The sequence below is a fragment of the Choloepus didactylus genome, chromosome 6, assembly GCF_015220235.1.
Source record: "Choloepus didactylus isolate mChoDid1 chromosome 6, mChoDid1.pri, whole genome shotgun sequence".
In the NCBI taxonomy this organism is placed as follows: Eukaryota; Metazoa; Chordata; class Mammalia; order Pilosa; family Megalonychidae; genus Choloepus; species Choloepus didactylus.
This window is the reverse complement of record NC_051312.1, coordinates 130,393,791-130,406,609: the sequence shown is the minus strand read 5'-3', so window position 1 is coordinate 130,406,609 and position 12,819 is coordinate 130,393,791. Positions and strand designations below refer to the sequence as shown.

The 12,819-nt window shown below is 45.4% G+C and overlaps 1 protein-coding gene across 1 annotated transcript in view; it reads right to left on the bottom strand.

The window, feature by feature from the left end:
• The window catches only part of NNMT (nicotinamide N-methyltransferase), a 50,746-nt gene extending 40,901 nt beyond the window's left edge, over positions 1–9,845 (bottom strand). Inside the window, 3 exon segments of the mRNA XM_037839803.1 lie at positions 6,728–6,933; positions 7,193–7,243; positions 8,545–9,845. The gene's annotated coding sequence lies outside the window, so the exon portion shown is untranslated.
• Positions 9,846–12,819: the final 2,974 nt, after the last annotated feature.

Genomic DNA, 12,819 nt, shown 5'->3' with positions numbered 1-12,819 from the left:
TAATCCTAGTTTTCTAAGTGTTCCTTTTTTTAAAATTTTTTTTTTTTTTGTATAAAGAAGGGGTGCTGGATTTTTTCAAATGCCTTTTCTGCAACAATTGAGATGATCATGTGTTTTTTCCCCTTCATTTTACTAATACGGTTTATTATATTAATTTTCTCATGTTGAACCATCTTACATACCTGGGATAAATCCCACTTGATCTGGAGTACAATTCTTTTAATGAGCTGGTGGTTTCTGATTTTTGCATCTATATGCATTAGGGATATTGGAGTGCAATCTTCTTTCCTTATGGTATCTTTCTCTGGCTTTGGTATTAGGGTGATGTTGGCCTCCTAGAATGGGTTTGGTGTGTTCTCTCCTCTTCGATTTCTTGAAAGGGTTTGAATAGGATTGGTGTTAATTCTTCCTGGAATGTTTGGTCCTGGACTATTCTTTGTTGGGATGTCTTTCATCAATCAGGAACCTTTAATTATTACTTAACCTAATTAATCAATTTTTAAAAGCCTTATGGTTTCTCTTTTTGAAACTGTTTGTTATTTGTTTCCCATCCTGTTGTCTAGAGCTACACTTGAATGTACTCTGTATGAAGCACAGGAGTTTTTAGTTACTACTTCCTTTGTCAACTCCCCTATCAATCCCCAGTCTGCAGAGGAGCTCATTAGTTAAGGCACAGAGAAGTAGCAGGTGACCCAGAGGAAAAGGCCTACCCAGAAACTAATTTCCCAGCCTCCAGTTCTCCTTCCAGCCTCCAATTTCCCCTAATCCTGCAGGTCTCTACTAGCCTAGAAAAACCCAGTTTTCCAAAGCCACTATGGGAATGTGCAAAACTGTTCAGAAGAGCCCTTTCAACTGGCTGGAGAGGTAGGCAAAAGCCAGATCCTGGTATGCTTGGTGCGTCTGTTAAGGAGGTTGCAGCATTAAAGGGTGTTAAGCTGGATCTTTCTCAAACTCACTCAAACTCTATTAATCCGTACATGCCCCACCGCCCCCCCCCCCACACACACACACACATGCTGTTTCTTGACTTTGAGCCCCTGCTCTCATGTCTGTCCCCTTGCCTGGAAACCACCCCCCACCCCCACCCCCACAACTTTGCCTGACTAAATTCTTCTTATCCTTCAGTCTCAGGTTGGGCACTCCTTCCAGGAGCCTTCTCCGATCTCCCTCCATGCACCCCTAGGCTAGGTTAAGTGCACCTCTTCTGTGCTCCCCAGTGCCCTACACATCTCTCTCTCCCTGAATGTAACCACCCTGTATTTGCAATGGCCAGCTCATCCACCAGACTGCAAAATTTTTGGAGAAACCTGAATCTGGCTCATTTCTGTTCTCCCACCACTTGCATAAGGCCTAATACATGTGTTGGCCTTACTACCTCTTGAATGGATCTGATGGGCTAGCCATGCCCCATCTACTGCCCTTGGCCCTCCTGCCCCAGCTGCATGGGCTTTAGGGAGGTTTTCACTACAGCAGAGAGGGCCTGGAAGAAATCCACTCTCAAGGCCAGCCGGTGTGCCTCTCCCTTGGTTTGCTGTCCAGGCCACATCCCTGGCCCGGCCCTAGAGCTGGTAGAGCCAGAAGACTTTGCTGGCCCTGGGTTTCCCTTATGTGTATGTGTGTTGGCAGTGGAGGGTAAGGTCAGGGAGCTCTGCGCTGGTGACAGCCCTCTTCTTTCTGATCTGCCTTTTCAGAAGTCATGTTCAGGGGAAAGAGAGGAGCAGGTCCCAGGCAAAGCAGCAGGCCTGACTAGGTGAGGAAGGAGGGAAGAGAAGATTCCTCCCACCCAGGGTGGCCCTGCAGCCTGTCAAGCTCAGGGCTCGGCTGCCCCCTTGTGTCCAGAGAGTGAAGGACATGGGAAACTGTCCACTTGCTGAGGATGCCAAGCACAGTACCCAATTCAAAACAGGGGCTAGGGCTGGCGCTCATGCCCCCTTCTCCCAAAGGGCACACCATACATGCAGGCACACACTGGGCAGGAGGACCTGCCATGTCCTCCAGAACTGGGAGGGATGAGCCTGAGAATGTAAAAGGCAGATTGGCCAGGGGAGGAGGCCTCAGACAGGGTATGGAATGAGTAGGAACAGCTCCTTTCTGCCTATAGATTCTGTTGCAGTCATACTCTGCTCAAGTTTTGGAGAGCTCTGTTGCAGAGAGAGGAAGGCTGCTGGGCTCGGGCCTCCTCACACCATAGCTCTGCTGTGCAGGGCCACTGTCTGGGTCCGTCCATCCCAGGCACTTGTCAGCAGCCTGCTCCTCTGCCCAAGTCACATTCCACCATCACCATATCCACCTCTGGATTTCCTTCTTAGGGCTTCTCCCACTCTGAAATTACTCCCCTCTTCATTTGCTTACTATTTTATGGTTTGTCTCTCTCTTCCCTCCCCACATTTAGAATGTGGGTGCAGCACCCTCTCATTCACTACATCCTCAGGATACAGGCCAGGACCAAGTACATAGGGGACGTTTAGTACATGGTTCCCGAATGAGGTTCCCCAAACATGCCACGCTGCCTTTTGCACCTTCAACACCCCACTCCCACCTCCACCTCGCTGTCTGCTTGGAGACCTGCGACTTACAGTTCATTCAAGACTCAGTGTCACATCACCTGTTGGTGAAGCCTCCCTTATCGCCACCCCCCAACTCCTGACAAATTGGGCATTTCTTTCCATGTTCCCACCTCCTATAACTGCTGTCATTATTGTCTATGAGCCTAGCAAGGGCAAGGATTGTGTCATATTTATTCTCATGTTCAAATACCTGGCAGATGCTAGATGCTGAATAAATATTGATTGATTTTTTCTGATTAGCCCTGGAGAGTCTCCAGAGCCCCATGCCCCAAGCCACCTTCCTGGTTGTGTTCCCCTCTGTTCTCTCATATACAGCCATCCTCTAGCAAAACGAAACATCCCGTCATTCCCTGAATTCACCCAGCATCTTCCTAAGGCCATATTTTTAGCAGTATCATTTCCTCCAGCTGGAATGCCTCTCCGACCGTCATCCTCCTTTAAGACTCACCTTGGCTGTCACTTCTTCCATGAAGCCTTCCCTGGTTCCCTAAGAGGGAACCTCCCCCTTCTGTGCTTCTCTACTATCATCTCTCTCCCAGGCAAGCTCTGCCTTGTATTAGAGTCTGAGGCCTTACAATGGGTGCTTAACAAAAGTGTGCTGCTTGTTATTTGAGTGAGTTACAAACTCTTCACAGTCGCTAGCTATGTTTTGTGCATGCCTATCAGCCACAAAGTCTATGTGGTAATGTCAGTACAATGTAAAGGAGCCAGTAGTTCCCCAACATGAATGCCCATGTAACTGAGGCTGGGACCTCAGAGGAACCTACCCCAGGAATGCAAACTAACGCTGGGTGGCCTGGGCTGGCCTACCCACTCATCATGCAGTGAGTTGGAGCACTAGGCAACCCAGTACTGCCCAGAGCAACCACCCTGGAAACCCTCCCCATTAGCCCACCCATCTGGCTCTTTGCTCCTTGCTTTCCCATCTCATCCCAACTTTCTAGCCACATGTCTCAGGGTACACTTGGAGCCCTCCTTGGAAGTAGTATTAACACGCAGCTTCTGGTCCCAACCTGCTATGAGCTTTTCCTGGTAGCTCACTCCAGATCTGGTCTCAGCCCCTGGGATTCAATCTCAGCAGTCACCAATGTGGTGGCACCATGCTGGATCTGACCCACCCTCCACAACCTGCATCACTACACACACGTGCACACACACACAAATGTACACAGAGACACATACATGCACATACATATACCCTCAGATGCACATGTACAATATGAGTATTAGGCAAAGAGAGATCTCTTGAAGTAGCCGACATATTTCTCCTTGTAGCAATGAGTAAATGATAAAGACAACGACCATCTGTGCTAATGCAGGGAAGATTGGCAGTAGGCACATGGGGTAGAATGTGATCAAGGGCTTAGAAGTTGCCCTGGGCAAAGGCTCTGACACCCAGCACAGTGCCGAGCTTTATATAGACACTCGACAAATATTTGTTGAAAGAATAAATTATTTACTTGCCCACCTTCCACTCTTTTCAAGGATCACCTCTTTGGCATTCCTCTGCCTACTGGAAGCACTGGCCTGTTCTGCTACATCAGGTGCTTAGTGCTTTAATTTTGCCCTCTAAGCATAGTGCCCTAATCTTTGTACCCAGCTGTCTTCAGTTCTTCCTGAAGCTTGCAGAACACAGTGTGTTATTTCCCCTCCAGGTCTCAGCACATGCTATTGGAATTCCTGCTCTCTACCTCCCCATTCTTTCACTTGACTTACTCTTGGTTCCCCAATCTCACTGATCTGATGCTATTTCCTTGAAAAGTTCTTTCTCAAGCGCCCTCTCCCTGCTCAAACTAAGTTAGATGGGTTGAGTTGGGCAAATAAGGAAACCAGCTCCTCCAGCTCCTTAGAACTGTTTATTTCACACATATACAAGTTCAGCCAAAACTTTTACATACAACCTTGCACACATAATACCAAATGCATTCATATTATATCTTTGGGGGTCCCACAATAATCCTTGGGGAGGGGTACTATTATTATTTCCATTTCAGAGATGAAGAAACAGGCTCTGAGCTACTAGTGACCTGCTTAAAGTTTCAGAGCAAGTAAGCCAGTAAGCCAAGAATCAAGAAGCACGTCTCCTGCTGTTGAAGCCAGTGTTCTTGTCACTTCAGTTGGTAGAGCTGCAGTATCAGCAGGGGTGAAGATGGAAGTGGTGGAGGAACTAAAGTAGAAATGCAGATTCAGAAGTTGTGAGGTGCTAAGTTGTCTAAAATAGAGATGGCGGGGATGCTAAACCAACTTAACCTAAACCATGCAGCCCTGTGGAGCTCTCAAAACTAGGGGAAGCACAGCTTTAGTTCTCTGGCCCAATTCTTTTCCCCCAACCCTGGGCCATTAGCAGAGTATATTATGAACCTTTGTGTTCAGATAGATATCTCCTATTTACCCAGAAATCATGTATATAAGACTCTTAAAACATTTGGTGGTAAGGGTTCTAAATAAAACTGACTAAATGGAGAGGAAAGCAAATGAGGTGGCAGAATGGCCATTATGAATCCTGCCCATCCGGGTGCCCAGCTCCTCCCACATCTGTCGCATTAGCCCCCTCCCCGGGGCACAAAGAAACACACCTCCCATTCTGTGTTATCTGTGCAGTCATCAGAGCAGGTCTCAGCTGCCGGTTGAGCCTTCTGCATCTTCTGGATCTTGAAGCCTCCTGCGAGACCTCATGCGGAAATTGCTCCTCCAGGGCAGTGCAGAGAACCTCTGGTCCCCCACTATGTAGAAGCTGGTTTTAAAGTGCCCACTCAGCACCACGTGGCTCCTGGGCTGGACCAGGTTCCTGAGGGGGCGCAGGCAGTCTCGAGGTGCAGGGAGGAAATGGGGCCGTCTGCCTGGGGAGGGCTGCGGGTTCCAGAGGCCGTTCTTTCAGAACATCACCTTTGAGTGCCTGGCAGACGGCTCTCCTAACCGCTCCTCCTTCTTAGCCACCGTGCCTCGAGTGGAATCTCCAGCAGGGTCTGGCTCATTGTGTGGGATACAGAGCTCACTCCCTGCATTCCCTGCCTCTCTTTCACAGACTCCCAGAATCCCAGGCCCCCTCTACTGCAGATGAAGATCTGAGGCCTTGAGAGATGCAATCATGAGGCTGGCTATTGACAGAGCCAAGCCTAGGACTCGCTGACTCCATAGCAATGCTCTTTCCACTTGCAGGCTCTCTCCCTGCAGGGTATTCCTGACCATTGGCCCTTCTCTTTCTGCTCAGCCCAAGCCTTAAAATAACCCAGGCAAGTAGAAAGAGAAATGCAAAGTCTGCCTGGAATCAGCTGAGCAAAGCTACAAAACTACTCTTTAGGACCTCCAGTCTCTCCATTACCCCTTTCGCTCCCCACGTCCCCACCACTCCACTCAGCCCCCACCTGGCCACACACCCTCTCTTCTCAGCTACACCTGTTCTCAGAATATGAGATTTATTCATATTGAGGTATAAATGAATCATAGTCTTCAAAGGCCTACTCTTTCCAGTTCCTCTGTGCTTTAAAAAAGTTGTAGTCTTAAGCAAAATGAATAACGACATAACGTACAACGTCAACCATTTGCTGTAATGGGGGTGTGTGTGATATTTTAGAAGCAGTGTATGGAGGGTGCTATGGTGGACCTTTCTGGTGCTTTGAAATTACACAAAGGTAAGTAACTTCTATTCTACCTGCAGGTAAGCTTGGTCTTAGTTCCATCCCCAGCTCCAACGCCAGTGATGTTCTTTGTGTGTCACTGCTCCCAGCAAAGATCACCTCATTAGATACATAGAAAGAAACTACAGGTTTGCTGCCACCTGGAGGTTGCAAGTGGAACAACAGGGATGCAGACCAATCAGAATGGACACCTGCCCTCTGTTACACAACCAGCTGGCCCTCAGTCTGCCTGTTCTACATCTGCTTGGTCTCACACCTTGGCATTCTGGATAGACTTTCATGGCAGTTTCTTTCTGGCTCTAAGTTTGACTCTAGTCATGTATTTCTGTTCCCTATTTTGGTCTTTGTAAGACCCATATCTCACTCTTCTTTTTTCCTTCTGGCTGCTCCACTGATTCCTTCTTTCTGAGTCTCCATCTGCTTCCACATTTCAACATGAACCTCAAGGAGAATTCTTAGTACAGAGAGCAAAGTGAAGCGCCGGTATCTTGGAGACCTAAAACCAGACATCCATCTCCTTACCTGCTCCCTTAGAGCTCACACACATTTTTCACACTGGAGACCAGTCAAATGCTCTTGGCCTCTTCTTCAGCCATCTCTCCAATACGGGTGGTTCTTGTCCAGGTAGTTTGACAATATGATCTCTTGGAAGGACTCGCAGGCAGAAAGGAACTGACAGGTGGTGGGTTCTGAGCCAGCGTCAACCAGGAGTTCTCCTTTCAGTCCACCTATTTGAGAACAAACATTCTAAATCCTCAGTACCAAAGCTTGGCTCTGAGGTCCGGGCTTCCCAGAAGGCTCCACCCTGTATCCCATTTGGAGGGACGTGCATGTTTTGGTTACAGGGTATCAGATATTTGAGAATGTAAACTCTAGGAATAGGGATTTTGTCTGCACTATCAGCCTTAAACATCACTTAGCACCATCCCCAGCACTGATTCTGATGATTTAAGTGGGGAGTGAAGTGGTAGGAGCAGGAACGCTTACCCAGGCAATTCATAGGAAACCAGGTTTGTCACTGCAACTGCCAATTCGCCTCTGCAAATTTTTAAGAGAAATCTGGTTAGTTCCCAAGGGCACTGGTTTCCCTATTCCCACTACTTTAGCTGAAGTGTCCTATGGCCCCACTGAAGCCATTTGTAACATTCCAAAGATCAATCAGCAAACATTTATTGAGCACTAGCTGTATTCCCAGAACCAATGTAAGGACTAAAAGGAAAATATAGGGGCTTCCCACAGAGCCCTTGGTCCTTTCTTCCTTATCTGGTCTTCTTTCAAGGTAAGGAGAAACTGGGTTGACACAAAATATCAGTGACATTTGGACCTTAGCAAAGTGCTTCCAAGATAAATAACAAGGCAATGGGGAGAGAAAACTAGCTGAATCCAGGGGTCCTGTTATAAATTCTTCCTCTGTCCAGCCTCCATCCTATTGTCCAGCATGAGGCACCTCCCACCTGGGCCCATCTGCCTGAGCTAGAGGCTTTCACTGACAGATCTACACTCTCAAACTGTGGTTCTTAAATGCCTTCAGATGGCAGAGCTCCTGGATGCCTTGATCCTTTTTGAAGAACATTATGAAATAGTCCTCTATTTAATGCTAATACTCAAATTATGAACAATTTCACAAGCAGGGAATCTGCCACCAGATTAGCCATATACACATGCAACACAAAATCAGAGCCACACATGTGCAGATCCAGGAACAAACAGGGTACTGAGTGTTGCAAGGCTATTTGCTCCTGTGTTCTGCTAAATACTCTGTGTTTGCACCCTGTTCATTTGTTTATCTGTAGGGTGGCAGACGAGCTGAGGCAGGCTTCGAAGATCTAAGAAAATGTTATGGCAGGGAAATTTTATTTGGGGATAGTCTATCTATTGGGTTATATTTCTTTCCCATGTGAATCATGAAACATAACTATTATCAGATCTTAATGATCCAGCCTGCCTGGCACCATTATTCCCATTGCTTTGAGAACAACCCAACCCACAGTGTTTTCATGGGTCTCAGGGGCAATTGGGTGGAAGAGTGAAGGCCACCCTGAACTTGGGCCTAGGCTTCCTATACTGTCTGGTGCCCTCACAGCCTCTTTGTTGGGGATAGGGGGAAGATAGGCCCACTCAGCTCTATCAGAGGAGGCTGGGCCAGCTCTTAGCAAAGGGACTCAGATGTCCCACCCCAGTCTTGACCTCAGAGACTTTAGACCCATTGCATGCAATACGTCAGACATAACTAAAATCCTCCTGGAGGGCTCTGAAGGGCCAAAGTTCCTATCAGTGGCCAGGTCACCCACACACACTCTCCACCCTAAGCCTCCCCCAGGGTTGAAGGAAACCAGTACCTGATTTAAAAGTGGCACGGTGGTGCTTCAGCAGGAAATGGAGGCATTCATCACCCAAAGGATTCTGGCCAAACCTGCTGTAGTCCACGTAGGTGGTGGGTTCAAAGCACACTGGATTTGTGCAGAGCCAGGGAGAGCAGTGAGGTTTGTCCAGAAAAGGAGCAAGTAGTCTGATCCCCTGGGAGTTTCTGACCCAGCTCACACTCAGTCACTCCCCCACCCACAAACATCTGAATGAACAGAACCAAACGGCCAATGAAGGAAATTTCCTGAACCCTCCTCCTGGGCAATCACCTCGGTCATAAACACCTCCTTCCATCCAAAATGCCATTTCCCTCCTCTGGCAATAGAAACTACCTCCACCTCCCCTCTCCAACCCCTACCCAGTCCCCAGGCTTATAGGTGACCTTGACTTACATGGAAGGGTTTCAAGTTTCTTCTGCCCCATAGTATTGCATTCCCTTCTACAGTGGTTTTTCAGACTATTAAGCAGCATACCTAACTTTTAAACTAAACCTTTTGTGAACTCCAAGTATGCCTGAGTGATGGAAGGATGACAGATGTCTTGACGTTTAGTGTTTTCTGAACACAACACCCCACACCAACAAAACACCCCGGCTTCTGCCCTGGGCAACTGAGTGGATGTTGGTATTTAGAAATAAAATAGGGAACACGGAAGAAGAACAGATTTTAGTTAAAGAATGAGGAGAATGAGGTGATGAGTCTAGTTTTGAGCCTGCTGAGCTTGAGGCTTCTAATCAGAAAAATCAAGTTGGGGATACAGGTCTAGGGCTCATAGAAAGATCTGAGATGCTGTTACTGATGTTATGGGTTGAGTGTGCAAGATATATTTGTTCTATAACTAAACTGAATTTTTTCTTCAAGTTCCCGTTCAAATGATTGGTAGAAATGAAATCTCAGTTATTTAGCCTCCTTTCACCAGGGTTGTGGGAGGTGGGGTAGGGACTAGGGCATTTCTTGGTGCAAGGTGTCAGGGGCAGGCATTTGTCCATGCCGCTGGCACCTTTTGAGATTACACCATGTAATCTGGTCCCAGGTCACTGATTAACACAGGTTGCACCATCCCCTCTATCCAGCCACTCCATGTCTGTCTCCACCCTCTTCTATTTCCAATCCCTGCTCAGTAGCAAGGGGAGTCCTCTTTCCACTCTTAGTGCTTGTGCCAGTTTGAATGTACTATGTACCCCAAAACACCATTATCTTTAATACAATCTTGTGTGGGAAGACATATTAGTGTTGATTAGACTGTAATTCTTTGAGTGTTTCCATGGAGATATGACCCACCCAACTGTAGGTGATAACTCTGATTAGATAATTTCCATGGAGGTGTGGCCCCGCCCATTCAGCCTGGGTCTTGATTACTTCACTGGAGCCCTATAAAAGCCCAGGTAGAAGGATCGAGCTTTCTACAGCCAAGAGGGACACTTTGAAGAATGCCCAGGAGCTGAGAGAGGAGCTGCAGATGAGAGATAGTTTGAAGATGGCCGTTGAAAGCAGACTTTTGCTCTGGAGAAGCTAAGAGAGGAAAAATGCCCTGAGAGCAACTGAGAGTAACATTTTGGAGGAGCTGCAGCCTAGAGAGGAACGTCCTGGGAGAAAGCCATTTTGAAACCAGAACTCTGTAGCAGATTGCAGCCACGTGCCTTCCCAGATAACAGAGATTTTCCGGACACCACTGGCCATCCTCCAGTGAAGGTACCCGATTGTTGATGACTTACCTTGGGCACTTTATGGCCTTAAGACTATAACTGTGTAACCAAATAAACCCCCTTTATAAAAGCCAATCCATTTCTGGTGTTTTGCAAAAGGGCAGCATTAGCAAACTAGGACAGTGCTGCTGTGAAGGAGCCATAAGAACACTTCTTCTGCTCTAGCACCATGTTGAAGGTGAGGGCAAGTCTGGGATCTTGACACTTTCTAGACCATACCTGGGAAAAGGGCACAGGTTTCCTCTGCTTATGTTTTCCTAAATAAATAAGGATACGGAATAGATTAAAATGCAATTAATAAGACAAATTCAGTTAATTTACATATTGCATTTTGTAGTCTGAAAACATAAAATCCATCTTCTTTTAAGTTACCAATGGAACGTTCACAAAAATTCACTGTATCTAAAACTGCAAAGAAATTCTGTTAAAAAAAAAATAATAAAAGGTAGAAATAATAAATAACAGACCATGGTCATGATGTAATAAAATAGATATTAATAATAAAACCAGAAAACAAAAGACTCTACCACCCGGAAATTTAAATTTTTTCTCTTGAACACTCTTGGGTAAAAGAGGAAAGCAAAACAAAAATTGAAAAATATCTAGAAAATCCTACAAATTAGTATCTGTGGGACACAAATAGCACAGAGGAAAATGCATGACCTTTATGCTTATATTAAGAAAAAAAAATACATGAATAAACATCCAAACAAGAAGTTAGAAAAAGAATAACAAATATATTTGAAGAGAGCATGGGAATGAAATTACTAAAGATCAAAGCCAACATTCATAAATTAATTGAGTAATGAATACAGAAGCCAGACTGGAGTGATGGTGTGAGTTGGAGGTGAGAGGGAGCTGAGGAACCATAGACAGAGACTGTAAACAACTCTTCCAAAAGTTTGGCTCTGCAAGAGAAGAAAGACATAGGGCAGTAGCTAAAAAAGGATGAGCCTTAGATAGTGACAGAAATACTAAATATTTTGACAGTAGAGGAAAAGGCAAGGATGGGTGCCAATACAAGACAAATTTATGGGATGAGTAGGAAACTGAGAGTTCACAGCTGAAACTTGTATTTTTCCTGAAAATAGTGAGTAGAGAAGTACTGGTGTATGAGATTTGAAGAAACAGGGAAAGGGATATGTAGGCCCTAAGGAATATGGGAGACAATGACTAGGGAAATACAGGATTACTGGATATTGCTGAAGGCCCAGATAACTGGAGGAGCTCAGTCTGCCCAGAAGGTTGATCTAAGGTTGGAATTTTCCTGGACAGGTGGAACAGAAGGCAAATGGGCAAGAAAGGTAGAAGAGATAATCGATTTATTCATTTATTCAAAGCCTAAAATCAAGCCTTAAGAGTGTCAAGGAACGCTTCTAGTTAATTAGCTGCCTGCCAGAGCAAAATTCAACACTCTTTAAAGGTAAACAAGGTCACCCACACTCCTTGCAATCTGCAATATCTAGCTGTCAATTAAAAATTACTAGATATGCAAAGAGGTAGGAAAACATCACCCATAAAAATAAAAGCTATCAATGGAAACAGACCCTGAGATGGCCCAGGTGTTTAAATTAGCAGACCAGGATTTTAAAGCAGCAATTATAAATGTGTTCAAGGAGTTAAAGAATAATATAGTCTTCATGGGCAGCAAATAGAGAATCTCAGCAGAGAAATGGAACATTCCCCGCCCCACCCCCGCCTTTTTAAAGGAAATTCTAGACTGAAAAATACAATATCTGAAATGAGTTTACTGGATGAGTTTAACAGCAGACTGGAGAGGGCAGAAGTAAGGGTCCATAAGCTTGAAGACAGAGTCATCGAAATTATTCGATCTGATGAAGAGAGAGAGAAAATGGAAACAAAATGAACAGAGCCTTAGTGACCTGTGGGAAAACACCAAGCTGTCTAACATACAATATAATTGTGATCCCAGAAAACAAGGAGGGAAAGAATGGAGCAGGAAAAAGATGTAAAGAAAATATGATTGCAACTTTCCTAATTTGGTGAAACACATCAACGTACAGATCCAAAAAATCTTTGCATACCCCAAGGAAAGAAAGAAACACCTAGGCATATCACAGTCAAAACATCTGAAAATTGTGAAATCAGCCCAAGAAAAATAACATGTTACATCCAGGGGAACAATGAAACAAATAATGGTTGAGTTCTCATCAGAAACAGTAGAGGCCAGGAGACATCTTTAAAGTTCCAAGCAAAAGAAAAAAATCTGTCAACCCGGAATTCCATACTCATTAAAAATACCTTTCAAAAATAAGGATGAAATATGGGGACAATCTGAGCAAAAACATAATGCCCATGTGGGCAAAGATTCTTGTGGTACTGGTATTGCTAGAGTATAAACGTGAGGCAGGCAGGAAGGAAAAAAAAGGCAGAGGAGGCAGAAAGATCTGGAGAGGCTAGTTTCTGCCAGGCTTTTCATGCTGTGTTAAGAAGTCTGAACTTAAAAGAAAGAAAAAGAGGGTGAAATAAAGATATTTTCAGATAAATGAAAACTGAGAGAATTTGTCATTAACAGATCTGCACT